The sequence below is a fragment of the Neofelis nebulosa genome, chromosome 15 (assembly GCF_028018385.1).
Source record: "Neofelis nebulosa isolate mNeoNeb1 chromosome 15, mNeoNeb1.pri, whole genome shotgun sequence".
NCBI lineage: Eukaryota > Metazoa > Chordata > Mammalia > Carnivora > Felidae > Neofelis > Neofelis nebulosa.
Window position 1 is genome coordinate 66,069,261 of NC_080796.1, and position 25,366 is coordinate 66,094,626.

The 25,366-nt window shown below is 45.9% G+C and overlaps 1 long non-coding RNA gene across 1 annotated transcript; it reads right to left on the bottom strand.

The window, feature by feature from the left end:
* Positions 1 to 15,793: 15,793 nt before the first annotated feature.
* On the bottom strand, positions 15,794 to 24,864 carry LOC131495864 (uncharacterized). The gene is made up of 3 exons (XR_009254167.1): positions 24,132 to 24,864; positions 17,045 to 17,210; positions 15,794 to 16,624 (listed from the first exon to the last, which is right to left on the bottom strand). It is a non-coding gene; the product is annotated as an uncharacterized LOC131495864 (long non-coding RNA).
* Between the last annotated feature and the right edge of the window lie 502 nt (positions 24,865 to 25,366).

A 25,366-nucleotide genomic window follows, 5' to 3' on the forward strand; every position in this document is an offset into this window, starting at 1 on the left:
TACAGAGTTTTTCAGCATGTGCTTATGCAGGTACAAGCCAATACAAACATATGCATCCTTTCTGCCCCCCTTTCCTACACAAAGGGCAGTGTATAATACACAGCATTCCACACTTGAGGTTGTCATTTTCTTCTTCGCATATAAATAGAGAAACTTTCTTCTTTTTTTTTTTTTCTCTTAAAGCTGAATAGTACTTTACTGTGTGGTTTTATCGTAGGTTATTTATCCACTGCTCTCATTATGAACACTCAGATTTCTTCTTCTTATAAACATACTGCAACAAGTCCCTCTTGAGTACCCGTCGTTTTGTCTGCATGCACTGAAATGTATAAGTTACATTCCCCGAAGTGGAGTAAGGCATTTCGTAACTTTGACAAATATTAGCAAATTTCCGTTCACGAAACGGGGGTTTGTACTGTTTGGCCTCCCCGTCTGTCTTGCCAACAGAGTGTGCAGTCAGAATCTGAATGTTGATTCCACAGTCACCCCTTACTCCACTAAATCTTTTCTTTTTTAAAAAAATTTTAATGTTTATTTATATTTGAGAGAGACAGAGAGAGAGAGACAGAGCATGAGTGGGGGAGGGGTAGAGAGAGAGAAGGAGACACAGAATCGGAAGCAGGCTCCAAGCTCTGAGCTCTCAGCACAGAGCCCAACGCGGGGCTCAAACCCATAAACCGTGAGATCATGACCTGAGCCAAACTGGGATGCTTAACCAAGTGAGCCACCCAGGCGGCCCTCTACTAAATTCTTTTCTTAATCAGGTCTATTTCAAAGCTTTCTAGTTTGTGTTGTGATCTATTTGCTTATTTAGGTATCATTATCACTCTGTTTTTATTATTGAGCTTGTAGAAGATATGTTATTATTGACACGGGCTAACCCCTTTTCATCACTCTTTGTTTTCAGATTTTTTTCTGTCTATCCTTGCTAGTTTATTTTCCTATATGAAATTTATTATTTTATTTTATTAAAGTATTTTTTTAAGTTTATTATTTTGAGAGAGAGAGAGACAGCATGAGCAGAGGAGGGGCAAAGAGAGAGGGAGAGAGAGAGAGAATCCCAAGCAGGCTCCGCAATGTCAGTGCAGAGCCCGATGTACGGCTCGAACTCACAAACCGTGTCATGACCTGAGCCAAAACCAAGAGTCGGGCGTTTAACCCACTGAGCCGCCCAGGCTCATATGAACTTTAGATTCAATTTGCCCAGTTCCAGAGAAGGAGAAGGGGGGAGGTATTTGTTACTGCTTTTATTTGGATTAAATTAAATTTACAAATTGAGGAGAACTGACCTCTTTAGGATGTTCAGTCTTCCCAGGCAAGAGCATAGTGCACCTTTTGATATGCTGAGTTGTACTTCTGTGTTGTGTCATTACTGAGCACATTTCACACTGAGTAACCGACAAGTAACAGGCAAGAGGACAAAGGCTAACAAGTTATGGCAAAAAGCAAACACGTTAACCCATCCGAAAGAGAAGGGGCCATAACTCTGAATTCTGGCAAAGTGGTTAAGAGGTGGCATGAAGTCAGGAAGGAAAAAGTGGGAGAGGAGTGCCATTTTATTAATAATTAATGCCCTCTATTGGTTATCTCATCAAATCCTCATTTCGCAGACCATAACAATATAACAATAAGACCTGTGCCTTGGGATTATTTTATCCAAGAGATAACACATGCAAAGCACCTAGCGTGGTGTGAACCGCAGAGAAAGAACTTAACGAAGGCTAGAGATTATGATGCTGCGGGGGGTGAAGGAGGAGGACAGACCGAGACTCTGACATAGGAAATCATTTGCCAGAGCTCTGAAAGATCTGTGATTCAAACACAGATCAGCCAGTTTCTAAAGCCTGTGTTCTCTTCACTGTACCATTCGGCCTCTAGGAGAGTTCATTTAATTCAGTGGAAGAGGTGTTTATTATGCATCTGCTAAAAACAACTTACATATTATATTCCACTCCGGAAGTCACACTGGTGAAGGCTCATTCATTTTTTTTTTAAGTTTATTTATTTATTTTGAAAAAGGGAGAGAGATCGTGAGCAGAGGAGGGACAGAGAGAGAGGGAGAGAGAGAGAATCCCAAGCAGGCTCCCTGCTATCAGGACAGAGCCCCACTCGGGGCTCAAACTCACCAACTGTGAGATCATGACCGGAGCTGAAATCAAGAGTCGGATGCTTGACCAACGGAGCCACCCAGGTGACCCAAGGCTCATTCATTTAAAAATATGGGGTGCCTGGGTGGCTCAGTCTGTTAAGTATCTGACTTTGGCTCAGGTCATAATCTCACAGTTCATGAGTTTGAGCCCTGTTTTGGGTGAGCTAGAGCCCTACTATGGGTGAACATGAGCTTGATTCAGATAAAACATGAGCCCAGCTTCAGGTGAGCCCCACTTCTCTCTCTCTTTCTGTTCCTCTCTGTCTCTCTTTTTCATAGGATTCTCTCTCACTCTCTCCCTTTCTCTCTCTCTGCCCTTTGCTTCCTTGTGCCCTCTCTCTCTCAAAAAAAAAAAAAAAAAAGAAAGAAAGAAAAAGCCATTCAACCTATTTCACATAGAAAATGTGTAAAGGAAGTATTTATCAACTAATATAACCAGTTATGGAAAAGGTTAGAATAAGAGTGGCCTTAAGGATAGCCGGAGTCATAGGTTTGCATGCTGTGATGTTGGTTTCTTTCTTCTCTCTCTCTCTCTCTCTTCCCTCTTGCCCTAGTTTGGTTCCCTTGCCTGACCCTTCTCTTATGTCTGCTTCCCCATGCTTTATGCTTTCAGACTGGCTGTCCCGGGACTCTGGGCTCACATTCCTGCTTCAGGCTTACATGTTCACATGAAGTTCTTGAGTCTGGCTCCAGGCAGAGGATACTCCAGGAAAGTCTGATTGCCCAGGCTTAGGCCTCCTTCTCCTGGCCGTAGCTCTCTGGCTGGCGTGCTGATTGGAAGGCTCCCCCTGAAACTCACGGTTGGAGCAGAGGAAGGGTGGTTGCAGGCTTGAGAGTCTCTGGGGAGGCTGTTCTTGAGAATATGGGAGCTTTGGGGCAGACAGAACATCAAAATGACAATGTCAAAAGTAAATCATAGGAAAGCCACCCAGTTGGGCTATCATGCAGCCCTTTTTGAAGTATGTCTCAATGTGAATGTGACGTAATAACGTGGGAAAATGTGCATGCCATGAGAACAGATGAGAAAAAGAAGAGCCAGTCGGATGAACATAGCTCAGTCAAAGTCAAAAGCAAAAACCTGCTCCTAGAGAAATGACTGAATAAATGAATAACGGCACTGAATACGGACCCTACTTGTCTCTGCACCTTGTGACAATTCATGGTTTTTCTCCCACCTACTTTCTTTGTTTTACTGTTGTTTTCTGCTGTGGTAGCAGTTTATATTTGGCCCTCAAATGTGTCCTTCTTGTTAAATTGCTGATTTCATGTTTATCAAAGTGGTGTCCCTTACCCCCCACCCATACCCACCAACTATCCTGTGAGTCCCACTGTCCAGACCGGTCACTTTGAACTCTCATCCTGTTTCTTCTAAATAATGTTGTTGTTTCTCAAAAAATAATGTGCTTATATTCCTATGGCTTGGTTTATGTAGTTTAGACAGCATCTGCTCATTTCCTTTCCTAGTATTAATTAGGCTTAACTCCTTACAGTCCTCCAAACATTCCTAGGTAAATTCCTTTTCCCCCATTGTCCCTAAATTATGGTATGAAAATGATGATCTAAGTAGAAGGAGATTATATTATTTGGATGATGTGAAGGCAGTTTCCTGGGAGGCCAAGCATCACCCCTGTTTCTTGTTTCGCTCACTTCTTTTGCTGTAAAACATCTTCAAGTAGGTTCTTAAAGGATCCATTGGGGTAACTATTTTGTCTTTATACATCTAAAAATGTCTTGCACCATCATCTTTGATGAATAGTTTGAACAGACATAGAATTCTAAGTAGAAAGTTGCTGAAGGGATTGTTCAGAATCCAGCATTACAATGGAGAAATCCAGTGTCATCCTTGACTTTGGGACCTATATTTTTCCTCTCTTTAGAGGCCTCTCTTTGTCTAATGCTCTAAAATTTCAAAATTATATGTCCTTTCCCCCCGTTTATCATGTTGGCACTTAATGAGCCCGTTCAAACTGGAGACACTTGCCTTTCAATTTTGAGAAATATCTGTACTTGTTGGGTCAGATAATTTCCTTCCATTTTTTTTCTGTTCTCTCCTCTGGAAATCTTATGAGGATAAGAAACATTTTGGGTCGATCCTGTAAGTTTATTTTTTCCCCCTGCTATTGCCCATTTCTTTCCTATTTTATAAAACTTTCTGGAATATTTCCAAGGGCCCTTCTACTGATTTTCCTTTTTTTAATTCCAATATTCTTAATTTCTAGAAGCTCTTGCTGCTTTTCTGTTCTTTTATCACAGCATCCTGTGTTTGGCTTGTGATTACAGTATCTTATCTTCATGAAAATATTCTGTGGTTTTGTTTGTTGAAATCTTTCTGTTCCTTGGAGAGCTATTTCTTTACAGAAATAGTTTTCAAAAAAGTTTCTGGTTTGTTTCTTTGCTGTTTCCTGCCCCTCTTTTATGTTTAAAGCGTTCCTCAAATATCTGATGATCTTTTATTTTCTGTTCATGTTTAATTTGGGGGTGGAGGTGATTGTCAACTGTTGAGCTTCTGAGTAAGGTGACCAAGGGGTGAGGGAGGCTTTTCACTGGGGGACTCGCAGATGTCAGTAGGCGGAAGACTTTTCCCGGAAGAATTCCTCAGTTTCCTGCTTCGGAACAGGGAGCAGAGGAGAAGTAGGCAGGGCTCAGCATGTGCTGGGGAGGAAGAGGAAGAGGAAGTCGTGCTCAGGATCCCATAGCTCCATTGCTCATACGTAGACTCACTCTCTCCCTTTTCAGCCTCCACCCCCGCCCCTTTAGGATTTTCACTTTCTGGGGGGAGGGGCAGATTGCGTGGACATGTGTAGTCACCTAGCTGGACAGCGTGGTAAGGGAACTTGGGGGGAGGTCTAACCTCTCTGCAAAACGCCTCCCAGTCATTAATCTCCTCCCAGGCACTCCGGAAGCTTAGCCTGTATTGCGTTCAGTCTCTGTGGGGGTATCTATTAGGTGAAGGGGTCTCCCTTTCCTCAGACTTACTCTCTGCAGGTGCTGGAGTGTGACTTTCTCTATTCTGCTTGGGCAGTGAGTTCCCCGCCATCTGCTCTCCGTGAAAACTTATTGATTTCTGCTCTTTTGGTCCTTCCAGATTAATTCCTTAAAAAAAAAAAAAAATCACTTCACAATCACTTTGGTGGACTTTCTGGAAAGGATAGAACAAGTTCAGTCAACTTACCTGATTAATTTGAAGTGTCGCTTTTTCTATCTTTGTTTTAAATGAGCGTAGACCGTGTTTATAATAGAGAAAATATGCTTTCATTATTTTAAGTGGATAATTTTAAGTCAATAGGGGAAAAGAAAGGCCCAAACCTAGATAGAACATGGGCAAAGGAAGTGACATGAAGTTCACGTTTAAAGTTCACAAGTGGTCCTTAAACATGAAAAGAGGCCCAATTTGGCTCATAACAGATGCAATTAAAACTACATCAAGATACCATTTTCCCCACCATTTTCTCACCAAAGTCATCTCACCAATGTATGAGAGAATATCAGCCGTTGACAGGGATATGGATTAGCTGGAACCCTCATACATTGCCAGTAGGAATGTAAAATTTATAAAATCTTGTAAAATGCTTTGGCAGTCTCTTAAAAATGTTAAACACAAATTTACCACAGGACCCAATAATCTTACTCACAGGAATCTACCCAAGAGAAATAAAAATCTATGTCTATGCAACAACTTTTACGTGAATGCTCATAGCAGCGTTATTCATAATAGCCAAAAAGAGGGACCAAACCAAATGTCCATCAACTGGTGAATGGATAAACCAGACTCAATATGTCCACGTGATGGAATATTCTTTGACAATAAAAAGGAACAGAGTACTGATAAAGGCTACAATGTGGATGGGCCTTAAAAGCGTTAGGCTAAGTGAAAGAATCCAGACACAATAAGCCACAGATGATATGATTCCATTTGTATGAAATTTCCAAAAACGTCAAGCACATAGACATAAAAGGTAGGTTAATATTTGGCCAAGGTTGGGAGGGGGTTGGAAAGGGGCCGCACACAGACACACAGTTCTTTTTTGGGGTGATGGAAACGTTGTAAGCTGAGATTGGGGCGAGAGCTGCACAGCCCTGAAAATTTACTTAAAATCATTGAATCGTGCATATAAAACAGGTGAATTTTATGGTATGCAAATTAGTTCTCAATAAAGCTGTGAAGGGAAGGAAGGAAGGAAGGGAGGAGGGGAGGGAAGGAGGGAAGAAGGATAAAAGCTTCTGGATTTAGCCCTGTAAAAAACCAGTAACCCAAGCACAAAAGTCACTAAAGTTTCTGGCTTGAGAAGAAACAAAGAACTAAATAGGAAGGAAAAAAAAAGTGTGAAATATGCAAACTCCAAGGTTTCAGAGAGGAGAGAGGCTTGGAGTTTTTCTTGTTTTGGTCCCCAGGGAATGGATTTATTTAAACTAAAATACAACACAAAACCATGTTTGGCTAAATCATAGCAACACAGGAGAATATGCATAATTCAAATCAAACCAGCCCCAGTGTGAGTCAGATAACAAACCATGGGGATTATTATGCTGGCAAATAAAAGAGATGAATGGTATAAGAAGCGTCCTTTTTATTCATTTTGCAAGAGATCCCACACTAACTCCCAGGGAACTAAATGAAATTTTAGGGCTGATTATTGCAATCTATACATGCTGAAGGTACCGTGCAATCAGGGCTGATTTGACTTTGCCCCCCTCTTCTGGGGAGAGGTTTTGAGGAAACTGAGAAGCCAACTTTGCCTTGAAATATTATAACTGAAAAAAAAATGCGGGACGTTATTTAGCAATCGGAGGGACAGGAACTCTCCTTGTAAGTACAGGCCCTGCAGGGAATCTAACGGACTGGTTAGTGCCGTGATTGGACTCCCGACGCTCCTCTCTGTACAACCAGAAGAAATCATTCTGCTGGAGAGTGCCCGCCAGTTTTATGGGTGGCAAACCCAATGACAGATTCCCTCCAGGATGCTGGTTAGGAATGACATTGCCATCCAATGTTCCTGTTCCATTGAAACGAGAACTTTTCTTTAGCTTCTCAAATCCACCGAATGGCATCGCTAGTTCAGACCATGGCCTCTAGTGTCTGATGACCGGCTTCTCCTCCAGCTGTACTCCTCATTAGCTGCCTGACGTCGAGGTAACTACCAGCCTCCCGGGTTTTTACCTATTGCACGGGGATGGGAACAATGGTACCCCCTCGTGGTGTGGGCGGGGGCGGGGGGGAGTTATGGAGGTTAAATGAGCAAATGCAGGCAAAGTGTGTAGACAAGCACCTGGTACCTAGCAGGAATTCAGTAACACGGGCTAGGATTCTGCCAGAAGAAACACATTAGTGGTGGCTAAGATGCATCGCTCAGTAAGACGTGACAGGCATTGGGCTAGGCACACAGTGGCCGCTTAAAAATCTTCAAGACGTGGGTGCGTGGGTGGCTCAGTGGGTTAAGCGTCTGACTTCAGCTCAGGTAATGATCTCCCGGTTCACGGGCTTGAGCCCCACCTTGGGCTGTGTGCTGATGGCTCGGAGCCTGGAGCCTGCTTCAGATTCTGTGTCTCCCTCTCTCTCCCCCTCCCCTGCTTGTGCTGTCTCTCTTTCTCTGTCAAAAATAAACATTAAAAAAATTTTTTTTAATAAATAAAATTAAAAATCTTCATGACGTCTTGCCGAGGTGTTTTGATCCCCATTCTCAGATGAGAAAATTGAGGATCAAGGTACTTAAGTGATACACTGCAGCTCACGAAGTAAGCGATAAGGGATTTCACCCCAGGTCTGTTTTACACCGAGTGCTCTGGTACCTCTTACAGATAAAATTAAACATTAAGTGATTAGCACCTTGCTGAGCAGCCGCACCTGACCTCACAGAACTCTAGTATGAGAATTTAATCCAATAATGTGAGATATTTTGTGGAGGCCCTTTGATGAATAAAGCACTGGAAAAATACAATGATGAACGGACACGGACCCGTGACCTCGATTTGGAGTATCTGAAGGGTTTGCAGGAAAGAGGCGTGTAAACATATCATGTTTGGGTGAGGCAGAACAGAAAAATGTGCTAAGGGGAAGCACAAGAAAGGGCCGTGGGAGCACAGAGGAGGAAACAATTAATTCTGGCAGAGTGATAAGGGCAGACCTCGGGGAGAGGCTGCAAATGAGCTGTGCCTGGAAGCTGGCATGGATCTTGATTAGTGGAGGAGGGAACAGGCATTCTGGGCCTAACCAAGGGGAGGAGTGAGCATCCAGCAAGGTTGGGGGATCAAGCAGGTAGTCAGTGAAGGGGACTGCAGGATACACGGACAGATGTGATAGAAAATGAGGCCAGAAAACCGGCAGTGGTTAGAGTAGCTCGGGAGGCCCCTGACTGCCTGTTTAATAGATTGAACTTTTATTAAGAGGTCAACAGGGAGCCACTGAAAGTTTTATGAAGACAACTCTCGCGGCTGCCCCGAAGATGGGCTGGTAAGGCAGACTGATGGAGGCGGGAGAGATCCAGGCTGAGGAGAAGGGCTGTAAGAAAACAGCCCACCTCATGCTTCTGTTCCGAGCCATCCCCAGCACAAACATTTGTGTAAAAGGCAGACAAACCGTTTCTTTCCTGACTTCCCTAACAGAAGATGCTGGGGAGGGAGTGGCGATTGGCGCAGGTATCTCTGTCCCTTTTATCTTTTTACAATGTTTATTTATTTATTTTGAGACAGAGAGAGAGAGAGAGAGAGAGAGAGAGTGAGAGAGAGACAAAGAGCGATCAGGGGAGGGGCAGAGAGAGAGGGAGAGAGTCCCAAGCAGGCTCTGTGCTGTTAGAGTGAAGCCCCACCCAGGCTCGAACTCACCAACCATGAGATCAGGACTTGAGCCGAAACCAAGAGTCGGACGCTTAACCGACTGAGCCCCCCAGGCGTCCCATCTCTGTCCCTTCTAAAAGGCTCCAGGGCAGGGATTTTCTTGGTGTTTTGCAGCGTGCTGTGGCTCCACAGAGAAGGCCAGGTGGGGAAAGGCTCTGAGAATCCCACCCTTTCAACCAGCACAGCAGCTCCCAGTATAATGGGAGGACGGTATGTGTGTCTTCTGTTCACCCCTAACACAGTGTCAGGCACACAGTCAATGGATGGGCGGAGATTTTATTTGGAAACAAAGACTCCATGGAAAGAGGAAGAAGACGAAGGCGAGAAAGAGAAAGGAGGTTTGAAATGACTCTTCTGAAGGAAAATATTTGCCAACTTTCCAGCGATCCCGTGACGTTTTCAATCAACCTGAGAGGAAGTCTTTTCTTGTATCTGACCGACGTGTTTTATTCTGGAGCATAAGCTCTTTTCCTCTTCTCTGCTCTTGGTAAAGATGAAGGAGAAATCGCCGTAAGAACCATTTGCTTAGTGGAGGCAAATTATAAACCTGTTTCTGGTTGTTGCCTTTATCAGACGACTCAGCAGAAAATGCATTGTATTCCACGAGCATAATCGTTTTCTCCAGGACGAGATGGTAGGAGGGTGGTGGGGTCGGGGGTACCCATGAGACCAGCCTAATTAAGAAATCAAGGCGACACGTTGTATTGGAAACAGTGCTGCCCGAGAGGCTGGCTCGACCTACAGCCCACATCAATCCTTTTCCCCTATCTGACCTTGAGTAATTTACTTCACTTTTCTAAACCTCTGTTTCCTCTACTATTCAGTGAGAATATTAAATAATGCCTCCTTTGTATGGTTGTGTTGGAGAGTGAAGCTAGGGAATGGATAACATGTAGCTTATAAATGGCAGCCAGTCTTCTAATGAGTGATACCACAAATACACCAGAATGGTCCTATCTCCTCCCATCAAAATTAACTTAAAATATTAGTAACATGTTCTTGATGAATAACAGGTGATTTAAAATGGTGATAAGGGGCGCCTGGGTGGCTCAGTCGGTTGAGCATTCGACTTCGGCTCAGGTCATGATCTCACGGTTCGTGGGTTCAAGCCCCGTGTTGGGCTCTGTGCTGGCAGCTCGGAGCCTGGAGCTTGCTTCGGATTCTGTGTCTCCCTCTCTCTCTGCCCCTAACTCACTTGCATTCTGTCTCTGTCTCTCTCAAAAATAAATAAACATTAAAATTTTTTTTTAAATGGTGATATAAATTGTCCCATACACACACACACACACACACACACACACACACAATTTGTAAACTCAAAATTTGGAAGAAGTATCAGTTGTTGTAGAACATTTAAGAGTCATTATTTGGCAGGGGTGCCTGGGTGGTTCAGTCGGATGAGTATCTGATTTCAGCCCAGGTCATGATCTCATGGTCTGTGGATTCGAGCCCCACATCGGGCTCTGTGCTGACAGCTCAGAGCCTGGAACCTGCTTCAGACTCAGTGTCTCCCCCTCTGTCTGCCCCTCCCCCACTCACACTCTGTCTCTCAAAAATGAATAAACATTAAAAAAAAAAAAAGAATCATTATTTGGCAGTTCCCAAGGATACCTAGAATGTAGGGACTGAAAATGAAAATGGAGATCCTATAGCATGGTTGGCTCCTAATTGGAGTCTCTGGAGAGATATTTTTTTAAAAACTTTATTTTGAGAAAAAGAGAAAGCGGGCAGGGGAGGGGCAGGGAGAGAGGGAGAGAGAGACTCCTAGGCAGGCTCCGCACCATCAGCACAGAGCCGGACACGGGGCTCGAACTCACGAGCCATGAGATCATGACCTGAGCCAGAAGCAAAAGTTGGGCACTTAACGGACTGAGCCTCCCAGGCGCCCCAACCTCTGGAGATATTTTACAGTAACAGCCTCAGTACCCAAACTCAAAAGGAGAGCCGAGTAATATTGAAGTCATGGTATCATTCATTCACTCATTCATTCATTCATTCATTCAAGTACCTACCCAGTGCCAGTCTGATGAACTCTGCTGCCCCTGAAGAGAGAGAGGCCCCCCAGGAAGAAGAGAGCCCCACTACCAAGGGAGCTCTTACTAGTTCACACAAACGAGAAGCTAAAGGACAAATTAAGCAGCCAACATCCTAGAAAAATTGTTAAACTCTGGCAAAACCCTTTCCTATTCCTGTCCTTTTTGAGGCACTCTGTGGTGGATTGAATGAGTGGCTCCATTCTTTTTTTTTTTTTTTTAATGTTTATTTATTTTGAGAGAGAGAGAAAGACAGAGCATGAGTAGGGGAGGGGCAGAGAGAGGGAGGCACAGAATCCGAAGCAGGCTCCAGGCTCCGAGCTGTCCACACAGAGCCCGACACAGGGCTCGAACTCCCGAACTGTGAGATCATGACCTGAGAAAGTTGGACGCTTAACCGACTGAGCCACCCAGGGACCCCAGGGGCTCCATTCTTTACCCCTCTGTGTACCCACTGCACTCGTCAGTGCCCTCTCGACCAGACACGAGGCTAGCAGAAACCGAAAAGCACGTGCAAGCTAAGGTTTCCTATCCCAAGTTAGGAGGAGGACCTGCTCAGACTGGCCCCAGACCAGCCTGCTGGTCCCAGGAAGATGACACATGACAGAGTGAAGTTGGCTCAGCAGATCCCCACTGTGAAGTAGACCGACCAGATGTGACACGGCCACCCAGCCAAGTGCAGCTGAGATCAGCCAACATGAAGATCAATGAGAATAAATGACTGTTGTTCTAGAAATTTGAAGGCAGTTAGTTACACACCATGTTTGTAGCAATAGCTAACGTATATACATTACCATTCGCTTAAGAGAAATTCTGCTCTGCAGAAGAATATCTGAAACACATTCAAATTAAAGCTTGAAACATGTCTGCTAAAGCTTAAAAAATAACCCCACATATCAGCTACACATTTAAACTGGGGAAAATGAGGGCGCCAGGGTAGCTCGGTCGGTTAAACATCTGACTCTTGACTTTGGCTCGGGTCAGGATCTCACGGTTCGTGAGTTCGAGCCCCATGTCAGGCTCTGCGCTGACAGTGCAGAGTGTTGTTGGGATTTTTGTCTCTCTCCTTCTCTCTGCCTCTTCCCTGCTTGCACTCTTTCTCTCTCTCAAAATAAATAAATAAACTTAAAAAAATAAACTGGGAAAGATGGCTTCAGTTAGAGCAGTGAGTGCGTGTGTGTGTGTGTGTGTGTGTGTGTGTGAAGGATGTGGGGGGCGGGGGTATGCAGCATAGAACCCTCTCCTCAAAGGGAATCTTCCCTAGAATCCCAATGTGAAAAACAAAATTTAAAAAAGCCTGAAATTTGTGTGGAGATACCTTTCCTGGGTCCCTAAGTCACATTCCCCAAACTCTAGGACAGTATGAGGACAGTTATAAAAGTGAAAATCCTAAGTGAGATTTTTGTTTTAATTTTTAATGGTAGAACAATCATCAACTCTGGTTGGACTATGCGGAATGGGGCTTTAGATAGTTTTGAGATCTGAATCCGCTGGATATGCATCCGGGCTGCAAGGAACGTGGAGACAGGGGTTTCTGGTTCTCAAGAGACCTTACAAGATATATTCATAGGAATTAAAACAGAGCTAGTGAGTTCATACACAGCTCTAAGGAGCAATTTCAGTCGTCAGACCACCTCATTCCATAACCAATGAAGTGATTAAATGAATAAATACTATTGCTTTTAACAAACGTGTTTTCTAAGACTCTGTAACCAACTTCATTGCTAAAGTTATGTCCCTGTGGTTCAAGAACAACTTTGTAGATAAAGCTTAGTAGTTGCTTTTCCTCATCAAGAGCATTAGCAATTCAGTACTAATGCTCTTGCAGAACAAGGTAGGCGTCTGGGCCAGAGGGGCGTAAGGGGTAGACTTCAGTGATCCAGAGTGGGATGTCAGATCTCAAGCAGGGTGTCCACACAGGGAAGTATACCAGCATGGGGTGTGGGAGCCTAGGTAGGATGAGAAGGACACTCAGGCATGGGGATAGCCTGCCATGAAGTATTGGAACCCAAGAAGAATGAGGAGGCCGTCCGTGCAGAAGGGCGGCATCCCGTGGAATGGCAGGGCCTGAGTATGGTGAGAAGGGCTCCCAGGCCTGGAGGAGGCTGGGTGTATGTAGCCTGTCAGGAGGTGGTCTGGTGTAAAAGTTTAAACACATTGAGAAAAGTGTCCAGGTACCTGGTTTAGGGGTTCAGAGCCCACATAGGTTGGGAAGCCATCTGTATGAAGGGCAAGGAAGCAGCCTAATGTTGAAGTCCAGGGTCCGATGGGTGAGGAGGCCAGGGTGCCCATGTGATGGGGGGGGGGGGGTGGCCAGCATGAGGAATCAGAGCCTGGACAGGGTAAGAAGGGCATCCCAGAAGACGGGCATCCGGTATGGGGTGTCAGAACCCAAAACAAGTAAGGAAAGCATCTATGCTTGGGGACAGCCCGGCATAAGGAATGAGCAAAGGCAAGATGAGGTCACTATCCATGTAGGGAGCTGGCCTAACGTGGGGTGTCATAGCCCCAAAAGGGTGAGGAAGATGTCCAAAGACAGGGTTTCAGAACTCAGCTGGAGTGCAGAGGGCATCCTTACGGGAAAGGGAGGCAGCAGGGTCGGAAAACTGATGTGAGAAGGGCAGTTGATGAAATGAGTAGCTATATTAAAGGTCATGAGAACCAGGTGTTCACTGTTGAAGGAGGGAGTTACAGGTATTGGAAGGAGGAACACTGGAACCAGTTCAATACTGTTTGATGGGAATTAGAGTTATTCATATGAACTCAAGTATTTTAATAATGAATTCAATATTAAATAACACTTACATTATTTAAATGTTAAATAATATTCATATTAAACTTTATATTAAATCTATTATATTGTATAAACTGTTATTAAATTATGTATTATTATTAATGAATAATTTATATAATTAAATATAAAAATAAATATTAAATATTTCCCATATTTAATAATACAGAAATAATTCTAGAAATAAATCTGAAAGTAAATATGTGTATAAATGTGTATACTAGCATACATATATCCCCTCAATCTGTCCTCAGAAAGGACCTGGGATCAGTGACACCCCGTTTGCAATGAATACACCTGGTACCCAGAACTTGACTTCTAAATAGCGTTCTCAACCAAAACAACCAGAACAATGAAAACATGACAAAAGGATACAGAAACCTGCTCGAAGGGATTCGCACCAGTCAAATTGAGGACAATTTGAACATCAAAATAAATAAGGGTAATGAGGGATTGTAACTGATTGAATACCATAGACTTCCATGAGCACATACAGATATAAATAAATAATCTGATACATTGAGTGGTTGATGAGAAATGAGAAATCTACATGGTTTTATAATTTCTCCTTACTGAATGCTTTATAAGTGAAAAAGGGGGAGAGGAGAATTTGTCTGTGGAGAAGTCTGGCAGACACTGCCTTGATCAATGATCGAAGTAACTCATCAGCAATAGAACAAGTAAACATTGTGTGACACCAGGGACACCTGGGTGGCTCAGTTGGTTGAGCATCTGACTTCACCTCAGGTCATGATCTCACAGTTTGTGGGTTTGAGCCCTGCATGGGGCTCTGTGCTGACAGCTCGGAGCCTGGAGCCTGCTTCGGATTCTGTGTGTCCTTCTCTCTCTGCCCCTCCTCCACTCGTGCTCTTACTCTCTCTCTCTCTCTCAGAAATACATGAACATAAAAAAAATTAAAAACAAATTGTGTGACACCCGATGAGGAGACACAATATGAAGAGCTCAGCATCCCTTCTGTGATATTCCTTCCAAAGATGCATATAACCTGAACGTAGGTGTGAAGAATCATCAAACCTAAACTGAAGGTCGTGCCACAAAACTATTGGCTTGTTCCTTCAAAAATTCCAGGATCTGAGGGGCGCCTGGGTGGCGCAGTCGGTTAAGCGCCCGACTTCAGCCAGGTCACGATCTCGCGGTCTGTGAGTTCGAGCCCCGCGTCAGGGTCTGGGCTGATGGCTCGGAGCCCGGAGCCTGTTTCCGATTCTGTGTCTCCCTCTCTCTCTGCCCCTCCCCTGTTCATGCTCTGTCTCTCTCTGTCCCAAAAATAAATTAAAAACGTTGAAAAAAAAGAAAAAAAAATTCCAGGATCTGAGAGTCAAAAAAAGGCTAAAGATCTATTCTAGACAGAAGACGACTAAAAAACATGACGATCAAATGCAGTGTGTGATTCTGTACTGGACCCTTTCACTGCAAATGACATTATTGAGCAACAGGGAATCTGAGGGCTAGATGGTAATGTATTAATGTTAATTTCCTTATTTTGATGATTGAATTAAGGTTTTATAGAGTATGCTCATTTGTGGGAAATACTAGAGTAATTGGATGTGATGGGGCAACAGATTAGCAATTTCCTTTCAAATGCTTCAGGTAGGAAATGTTCTTTATTCTTGTGTAATTTGTGTTTCAAAATAAGAAACATTAAAACAGAACTCCATGGTTAAATATTATGGAGAATCTCCTACTGCATATCAGTAAAAGTTAAAGACAGGAGTTACAATCACGATAACATCACTGAAACTAAGACCTTTACCCCATTGGCTTTGGGCAAGAGTCAGCTTTTTTGTTCACTGTGCTCGCCGCCCCTCCTCATGAGAGAGTAAACATTCTCCAACCTGCCCTTCTCTATATCACTAAGATATCACTCTATATCTCCATATCTCCAACGAACAAAACAAAACAGACACAGACTCATAGATCTAGGAAACAGGCTGTTGGTTACCTGATCAGGGTGGCGGGGGCAGAGGGGGCGGGGCTTGGGGCTGGAAAAACAGGTGAAAGATATGAAGAGGTACAAACTTCCGGTTATAAAATAAATAAGTTAGGGGGATGTAATGTGCAGCATAGGGAGTATAGTCAATAATATTGTAGCAAGGTTGTATGGCGACAGATGGTGACTAGGCTTAGCATGGGGATCATTTCGTAATGAATAAAAATATTAAATGCTGTGATATACACCTAGCACTGATAGGACATTGTATGTCAATTACACTTGGATAAGAAAATATCTATATATTCACCAACACAGCACTTAAAATTCTTACTTCCTTATGTCAACAAGATAATTTTTTTTCAGGTCTTCTCACGACATAACAAGTGTGAACTGTAGTTACTTTTTCATTTGCTCCAAGGCTGAATCAAATTTTTCCTAACTGGTTACACAGGATGTTGCCCAGGACAGGACCCGTGATGCCTGATGGAAGGTCTCAGGGCTGGGTCACACCCTCAGGCGTGTTCCCTGAGATTATGTGGTGGCAGAGGGTGGGGAGCAGGGGCGAGGGGGCTGCCGATTTGTAAAGTCAGTGTCATTCCTGAGACGTTCGGAGTTCAGCATCCAACCTGAAGTGAGAGGGGAGAGTGGTGGAAAGTAACGGCTGGTGTTCTGGAGCTGGGAGAGGCATGGCAATGGAGACAAGGGCAGGAGACCAGTTCAGGGCTCTGCCTGCTACTGGGGGGGCTTAGCTGGATCCCCCTTTTACATAGAGTCCAGCATGAGGTGCCGACTGGGCTGAGGTGCCGACTGGGCTGAGCTGCTCCCACGAGTCAGATTGGGCTGAAGTGCCCTCTGTGTTGAAGATAAATCTGAAATAAATAAAATGTTGAAATAAACATTTATTTTGGACGGACAGAACCGTATAATTTACCCCAGTCCACTTTGGTCCTGGCTTCCAGGAAGCCTGAATTCACAGTTATAGCCAGCGGGTCCTCCCACCAGCTGGCCTCCAGCGTCTCCCTGGGTACAGAGGCAAAGACCCAGAGAACAGCCTTCTTTCCGCCCCGTTGTCTGAGTCCTCCCCTTGGGCTCTGGATCCCCTCTACTTCCACTTAGCCCCCATTTCCTGTACATGCCTATTTGGGGTCCAGCGGCCCCTCCTCTTCCACATTTAAATTTCTCCCTTTTGCTAAACGGAATGGCTATCTGCAGCCTTTCTCTTACTTGCCTTTTCTATGGTTTCATGACATTACCATGTTCTCCTTGAATCGCATCCCTTTGGCTTTTACCTCCACATTCCTGGGCAGATGGCTTAGCTCCTCCCCCGGAGCTCCTCCTTCCTTACTCTCCTAAAGGTTTTATGCTCATCTCCTTGTCATGCTCCATCCAGACGCCAGGCACACACTTTGGTCCCTGAGGGTTCTGCCGCCAGACTCCACGTGATCTGTGTATCCCCTGAAAATCTATGCAGATGTTTGTACATATATGCATTTTTCTTCTTTTATTTAGTTTTTTTTAATGTTTATTTATTTATTTTTGAAAGAGAGAGAAACAGAGCGTGAGCGGGCAGAGGGGTAAAGAGAGAGGGAGACGCAGAATCCCAAGCAGGTTCCAGGCTCTGAGCTGTCAGCACAGAGCCCAACGCGGGGCTCAACCGCATGAACTGGGAGATCGTGACCTGAGCCAAAGTCGGATGCTCAACCAACTGAGCTACCCAGGCATCCCAACATGTGCATTTTTCTGATGAAAATAGCCTTCATCACGTTCTCTCAGGGGTCCATGAGTGCACAAAGTTAAGAACCCTGGAATGTGCTGATGCCCCACCATCTGGATCTTCAGAACTTCCTCCTCCCTGACCTCCGGACCCATGTATCCAGCAGGTGTCTCTGAATCAACATGCCCCAGATAGAACTCATTCTCTTCCTATCCAAACGCCTCCCAGGCTCCCTTATCTTAATGAACAGCACTCACATCGACCCAGTGGTCCCAGTAAAATATCTTAGCGTCTCCTCTGTCCCCCTCTGTCTCACATTCCCGTGTCCAGTCAAGGTCCGGGGCTCAACATTTCTCCTTCCTTGGTACCTCTTCCTTTGGTCTGCCTCTCCATCCCTTAGATGTAAGTTCATGTAGAGGTAGATGCCTCTCCCAGCTCTGAGCCCCCACAGCAGCCACCGGGTTTGCCCCCTCTCAACCGCTATCACCACACCACAACTGGAATGATCTTCCTCAAATGCAAATGTGCTCATTTTCCTTCCCCTGCTTACAACTCTTTTTTTTTTTTTTTTTAATTTAAATTCAAGTTAGTTCACATGCAGCGTAGTATCGGTTTCAGGAGTAGAACCCAGTGATTCATCACTTACGAATAACACCCAGTCCTCATCCCAACAAGTGCCCTCCTTAATGCCCTTTGCCCATATGGCCCATCCTCCCTACCCAGCTCCCCTCCCCTCCAGCAACCCTCAGGTTTGTTTTATTTATTTATTTATTTATTTATTTATTTATTTATTTAATGTTTATTTTTGAGAGAGTGCAAGGGGGGTAGGAGCAGAGAGAGGGGTATAGAAGATCCGAAGTGGACTCTGCACTGACAGGCTGACAACAGCAACCTGATGTGGGGCTCGAGCTCACTAACAGCGAGATCATGACCTGTCCGCTGAAGTCAGATGCTCAACGGACTGTGCCATCCAGGTGCCCCTGTTCCCTGTATTTAAGAGTCTCTTATGGTTTGTCTCCCTCTCTGTTTTTATCTTACTTTTCCTTCTTTCTGATAACATAAAGCCCAAACTTCCTACTATGATAAACACCACAGAATAAAGTGGCCCCTCAGCCATCTCCCATCGCTCGCCATCTTGCGCTCTTATGGCCCGATCATGCCGAGCCATTTACAGATCTCCCAAAAGGTGAGGTCATGTTGCCTGAGTCTGGGCCTTCACACCTTTTAATGTTCCAGGACCTCTTGGAACTCTGCCCTCGCACCCAGTGAATAGCCGAGTGCCGAGAACATTCACTGGCTGTGGTGGTTTAACACTGCGTCCCCTTGGCTTAGCTGGAATTACCTTCCCCAGACCTCATCTCTGTATGGCTCCAGGTTGGAGTTGGTCAAAAGAGAATGGACATGACATCTGTGAGGCAGGGGTGCAGCTGCAGCCATGAGGCTCCAAAGGTTACCTTGAGACTGATATGGAGGTGTCCATGAAGCCCGGTTTATCCTGCTTTTCCTCCCAACTCCATCCCTGTTGACCAACAGCAACTCAGGTCTACCATTGGGCTATGAGCTCGACACAAAAAAGACAGACTTCCAGAAACACCAGCCCCTGCTCACAGTCCTACTGCACGAGCTAGCATCCAGATTCTTCTGCAAGCTCTGTCTTGTCCACCCACACGGGCACCCTGGGAGGACTGACTAACAACATTTCTCTCGACTTCTGAATCTCCTTTTCAGACCTTTACTTCCCCATGCTTTTCCACACGTGTGCAAGAACTAATTCCTCTGGTAAGTTCCTCATCCCTAATCAGCAGAGTGGCTCTGCTTTTCTGATTGAACCCTTGATTGTGTTGAGTAGTTAGCTTGAGCACATCCTTCATTTTGTCCCCTCTGAGGGAAGCTTCTCTCACGCTGGAGCTGTATGAATCTCAGGAAGAAGACGGAGCCTCCTCGCAGCTACCCTCCTGTGCTCACCCTACAAGATGTAGACTTTCTGCTCTGCCCCAAGTGGGGAAACCTGTCTGATTCTTGGTGCTCTTCACAAGGGGAGGATCTGGGTGACTACCAGGACTCCTTACACTGTCCTGAAACTCCCCTGCAGGCAGCTGGTCCCTCCCTAGGAGCATCCCATACCTCTAGCCTACAGGCTGGAAAAAGAAGAGACGCTTGGTCCTGGAGACCATTTTCTTGTCTAAAACTACCCCGGGTAGATATACTTCAGATCCAGGTGGGTTTCCAGAATGTTGCTTTGGGGAAGATTTGGCCAGCACCCAACTTCTGTGCGGTTGAGACAAGGCATCCACTAGGAGCTGGGGATGGGTCCTGCCCCTAAGACACGATGGGGTGCTTCAACCCTTGTGAGGTGCTTCACCCCTGAGGCAAGCCTTAGCCACGCACACTCTGCATGGGGCTGAGAAGGCTCTGCCCACCCACTCCCCCTGCAGGGGCCCAGCTCTGGGCCCTCGAACACCCCGATGCTAGCCCTGCCAAGGGAGTCAGGAGCTCCATCATCCCTCCAGAAGCATCTCTGCTTGCTTGTGAAGGCCCTGCACGGTGGCTTGCACACATGGTCCCCACCGTGCCACCATGCTCTGTGAAGTCACCGTTAAAGACCATGGGCTCCTTGAAGGCTGGGGCCGGGCCTGAAGGCTTCTTCTTTGCCTCCCCACTCTAGGAAAGGAGATAGGTAAAAGATGCTGGAGAATAAGAGCCAGAGGAAATGGAATGTGGCTGCCAGTTGAGATTCTGGAACAGAAACGGAATGGGTAGGGGCACCTGGATGTCTCTGTTGGTGAAGCGTCTGACTTTGGCTCAGGTCATGATCTCGCTGCTCGTGAGTTTGAGCCTCACATCGGGCTCTGTGCTAACAGCTCAGAGCCTGGAGCCTGCTTCAGATTCTGTGTCTCCCTCTCTCTCTGCCCCTCCCCTGCTCAGTCTCTCTCTCTCTCCTTCTCTAAAAAAGAAATAAACATTTAAAAAAAGAAAGAAAGAAAGAAAGAAATGGAACGGGTAAGACAGCAGGGAATCCTAAAACCATTAAGGGAGGTCTGGAGACATTTGGGCAGGTGCCGCTTCTTTATGGGAGCAGATGTTCTGTAGGATTTGGCTGTCCAGTGGGTATTTTTGAGAATGAATAATAGACTTCGAGAAGGAGTGAAGGTGGAGGCAGAAGGAGGAAAGAGAAGGAAGGCATGTAGAGGCAGAGAGGCGCCAGGCCATTCTTGTTAATGGAAATAGGACGATGTTCTCTACACTCGACACCTTGTGCCAGGGATGTAGGCATCCATTCCCACAAAATCCAGAACGACGCCCCGACAAGGAGAAAGCACTAACACGGATATTTCGGAATGGGCACGGCTAGTGTGGAGTGTTTGGGGAGCTGCTGGGGCCTCACTGAGCCACATAGATCATCTACCTTTGGTAGTCGCTGTGTGCCCGGCGTTGTGCTAGGCACCGTGATACAGCGTGAGATAAGAAAGACCCCACTCTTGTGCGCCCTTAGGCTTTATTTTACTGCCCCCGCCCCCAGAACTCTGTTCAGAAGGACAGACATTTTACGTACCCATTACGCAGAAAAGTGAACTCCGAGGCCTGGAGAGATTTGTGACTTGACCAAGGTGAGTGAGCAATTTAGGGGAGTTGGAACCACTCTCTATGCATAGACCAAAGAAGTTGGCTTTGGTTTCAAATAGATTTAGGTATAGAGCGTATACATATAGACATACATACATACATACACATATACACCTGCTGTCCTACCCACCGCCCGTCTTCAGGCTTGGGGAGCACTGGAGCAACCATGTGGGGGCATCCCCTGCATTTCAGTGACTCCTTTTAGGCTAAGCAGAGAGGCTTGCCGATTGCAGATGGAGAGCCCCTCCCTCTATGACCCCTTTGTCAGCATGAGGCTGCCCTATGTGGCCTGGGTTTGTTCTGCTTCATTCCGTGCCGGACAGCATGATGCCAGCCAGGTGCACCTGTTAGCTCACAGGCCCTCCACCGTGCTCCCTAAACAGAAGTCGGCCTGCCTGCTTGGAGGCTTTTCTTCAGATTAACATCTCAGAAGCACTTTGGACAAACCCTGTGACCGTCCGTAGCTCTCCACCTTGTAATCTGTCCCCGTGATCGAGGAGCTCCTTCAGGGTCGCATCTGTCTGTTTCTGCCTCCAATCCGTGCTTGCCACGGGATCCCGGGTGTGGACCCCTCACCTGACCAACAGCGGGTGTTCAATGCAGCACTGGTAAATGCAGGTGGGCGGGTAGAGTTCCCAACGGGCCAGGAACCTGTCCACCTGTGTCGTTCCCTCCCTGCGAGTGTCTCCCTCTTCAGGGCTCAACCAGCTGTCCCAGAGAACACTTTGGCCCAGTGGCCCATGAAGTAACTTTGCACCACAAACTTATGAAAAGCGTTTTTTGTTTTTTGGTTTTTTGCTCAATGTGAAGTTGACCAGCTGTTCTTGGTATAATTCCTGAGAGCACCATTCTCGAAGAGAAAGAACAATGTTTCTCAGTGGAAAAACAGTCTGGCAGAGCATTTGGGTTTAAGCACAGCCATACAGGCATAAAGTGATTTACAAAGTGTCCCCCACCTCATCTTTCCCATCTCTAGAACAGGTTGATTCTTATCTACCGTCAGTCAGTGCACCGAGACTATGAACGCAGTTTTCTGATTTTAAAAAATGTTTTTTAATGTTTATGTATTTTTGAGAGAGAGAGAGAGGGTGCAAGTGGGGGAGGGGCAGGCAGAGAGGGAGGCACAGAATCCAAAGCAGGCTCCAGGCTCCGAGCTGTCAGCACAGAGCCCGACGTGGGGCTTGAACTCACAACCGGTGAGATCATGACCTGAGCTGAAGTCACACGCTTACCCAACCGAGTCACCAGGTTCCCTGCAGTTTCCAGATTTTAAACCAGGTTTGACAGCATCACACCCTATTATCTCCTCATCACAGCACTCACTTCACTGTCTGTCTCTCACCTGCCCCCAATGAGTCCCTCAGGTCCTAGAATCCCAGAATAAGCTCAAAATTAATGTTAAGGTGGAGCGCTTTCATAAAAATCCTATCAGTATTGAAACCAGACAGAATTAGCTGCAATAGAAAAATTTGGAAACAATACTGTAAAATTCCGGGCAAGCACATCTACATTTGAGTTTTTTACAACATGGAAGAATATTCATGGTATTTGTTGAGCAAGAAAAACCAAAAATAAACCAATAAAAAAACAAGTCATGGGATACTATGTCTAGTGTGAGCCCGTCTTTGAAAAGAGAGAAAAAAGAAAGGAAACAGAAAAACCTTTTATGTTATACAAATACATCCTCGAGGGAAGTTCGGAAGTTTACATTCTAAAATGTAAAATGGGACAGATTCGTTTTTAGATTTATATATTTTTGTATTCTTCGAATTTTGACAAAAAATATGTATAATTTTTAAGTATGTAATGAAAAATGAAAAAAAAAAGAAGTTTTGGGAGTGCGGGTGTGTGGACGAGTAAAGGTCATAAAATGTTGCAAGTAGGCAAGTTCAAAGAAGATAAAGTGCTTCCATCAAAGAGAAGAGCTCACAGCTGAGGGCAGGTTTGCAAAGCATGGCGGCCTTTGGGGAACAACCACAGACCAAGACCTTGCCCCCAGCTCTGAAGGTCTAATAATGAAAACCAGGAGCATGTTTTGAGCACGGCCACATGCCGGGAACCGTACTAAGTACGTTTGAACATCATTCCATTTCGTTGTCATGGCAATCCCGTAAGCTAACAATGCTAGCAGAGGCCACACTTAGAGAGACCTAGCTAAAATCAATGAAAAGAAAGACCGCTTTGGCAGAAGGTGAGCCCTGGCTCCCAATCGGATGATTTCCGACGGCGACTTGGCAAGTACCTAAATGCACTCAAGGTGCCAGGGGCGTGTTCACGAGATGGCGGGCTCCCACAAACAGGTAGGACCAAAGCAATGGTGTTGTAACCTGAGGGAAGGGTGTGGGCTGCAGGATGAATGGAAAAGAGAGGTGGGCAGAAGCTGTTGATCCACTTCTGTCCATGAGATGGAAATCCTGTAACTGACAGACACACATGATGTGGTCAGTCAGGGGAGCACTGGAAGGGGAGCAGTGCCTAACACTAATTACATCATAGTTAAAATTAAAAAAAAAAGTTTTAATGTTTATTTATTTTTAAGAGAGAAAGACAGAGCGCGAGCAGGGGAGAGGCAGAGAGAGGGAGTCACAGAATCCGAAGCAGGCTCCAGGCTCTGAGCTGTCAGCACGGAGCCTGACGTGGGGCTCAAACCCAGACGGTGGACTATGAGATCATGACCTGAGCCAAAGTCGGACGCTCAACCGACTGAGCCACCCAGGCGCCCCACATTACATTTTATATTTATGGAGAAATCACATTAGCTCTACTCTTGCGTTTTCTGAACGCCTACTATGTACTAGAGTGCTGTAACAGATTTTTACATTTGACCTCTAAAGTAACCCTATGATATAGGACTGTTCTCATCCACATTTTATGATGGGAAAATCAGTCCCTAGAGGATTTTCTCAGCCAGTCTGTCTGGTAAGTGAGGGATCCAGGATTTGAGGGCAGACCTGCCTCGGGGGCCCTGGGCTGAGCCACTCTGCCCTCCTGCATCTGTCCACAGACAGGAAATCAGCTGACTGTTTGTTCCCTCTCACCTGGCATAAATCTTACTCTCCTGGATGACTCGGAGATTGCTTTACTCAGCAGGAAACACTGGACTGGAGGATTCATGGGCAGAAAGATGCTTCTAAGCCCTTGTCTGATTGTGTTGCTACAGATCTCTCAGGTCAACATCATTCCCATCTGTGTCCCCTCTGCGGACTCCAACTCACACGGCGAGACGGACAGAAAGGGCTCGCGATTCCAGCGCCGTGTGAAAGTGAGTGCAAGTGCCCGAAGATGAGCTTTTTAAGTGCTCTACAGAGGCAGCATATTATCCTGGAAGGAACCACCGTTACCCAGCAATCTGACACAGGTGTTGATGAGCCACCCGCAAACGCTGGAGCAAAGGGCTCGTTTGCTGAACGTCCACAAAATTCTGAGACCTCCCCGAGGCCCGAAGGAGTCACCAAAGAAAGGGGCCGACAGGTTCCTTGTGTGTGGTGTGGGTGGTGGTGGAGCACTGCCGGGCGGAGCAGGGAGGGGGTCAGGAGACCCCGAATCCACACTCCGCGAAGCTAGAAGGGCCGTGGGGCGTGGCCAAGCTTCTGGTTCTCAGTCTCAGCGACAGGCCTGCCTACGCTGAAATCGCCAGGCAGCAGGTTCCAAAGCCAGGTTGCTGGGCCCCTCCAGCACACGATTTTCGAGTCAGTAGGTCGTGCTAGGTCTCTGGAATCTGTATTTTTTCACATGCCACCCAGCCTCTTTTAATGTACAACCAGGTTTGGAAAACGCTGGTCTAATATGAACCTCCCACTGCCACCTGCAGAAGCCACGAGGGGGACTTAGACAAGCGACCCAGAGATTCAGGAGCCGCTGTCTGATCAAAATATTACCCCGGGCCAAGGCATTAGCATAAATATTCACCACATCACCAGCAAAGAATGTCCACACGACAGACACATGGGGAAACGATGAGAGAAGCCAGCCGCCCTGAATTCCTGCACTTGCCTCATTTCAAGGCTCCCAGACGCTAGGGATCAACTCTGGCAATCTGCAGAGGCAGAAATTTCTTCCTGCCAATTTAGTTAAATGATCCCCGTACCAAACTACGGACTGTGTTTCTATGTGCTCATCAAACACCCCTCGCTCTTGTTTGGTACAAATGGGGGAGAGCCTGTTTTTGTTGCCGTGGCACCACCACAATATGCTGTTTTCAAGTGTTAGATGTTCTGAAATGACAGGCTCTGTTTCGAGAAATGAGAAAGCTGAAGAGGTCAGGACAGATTGC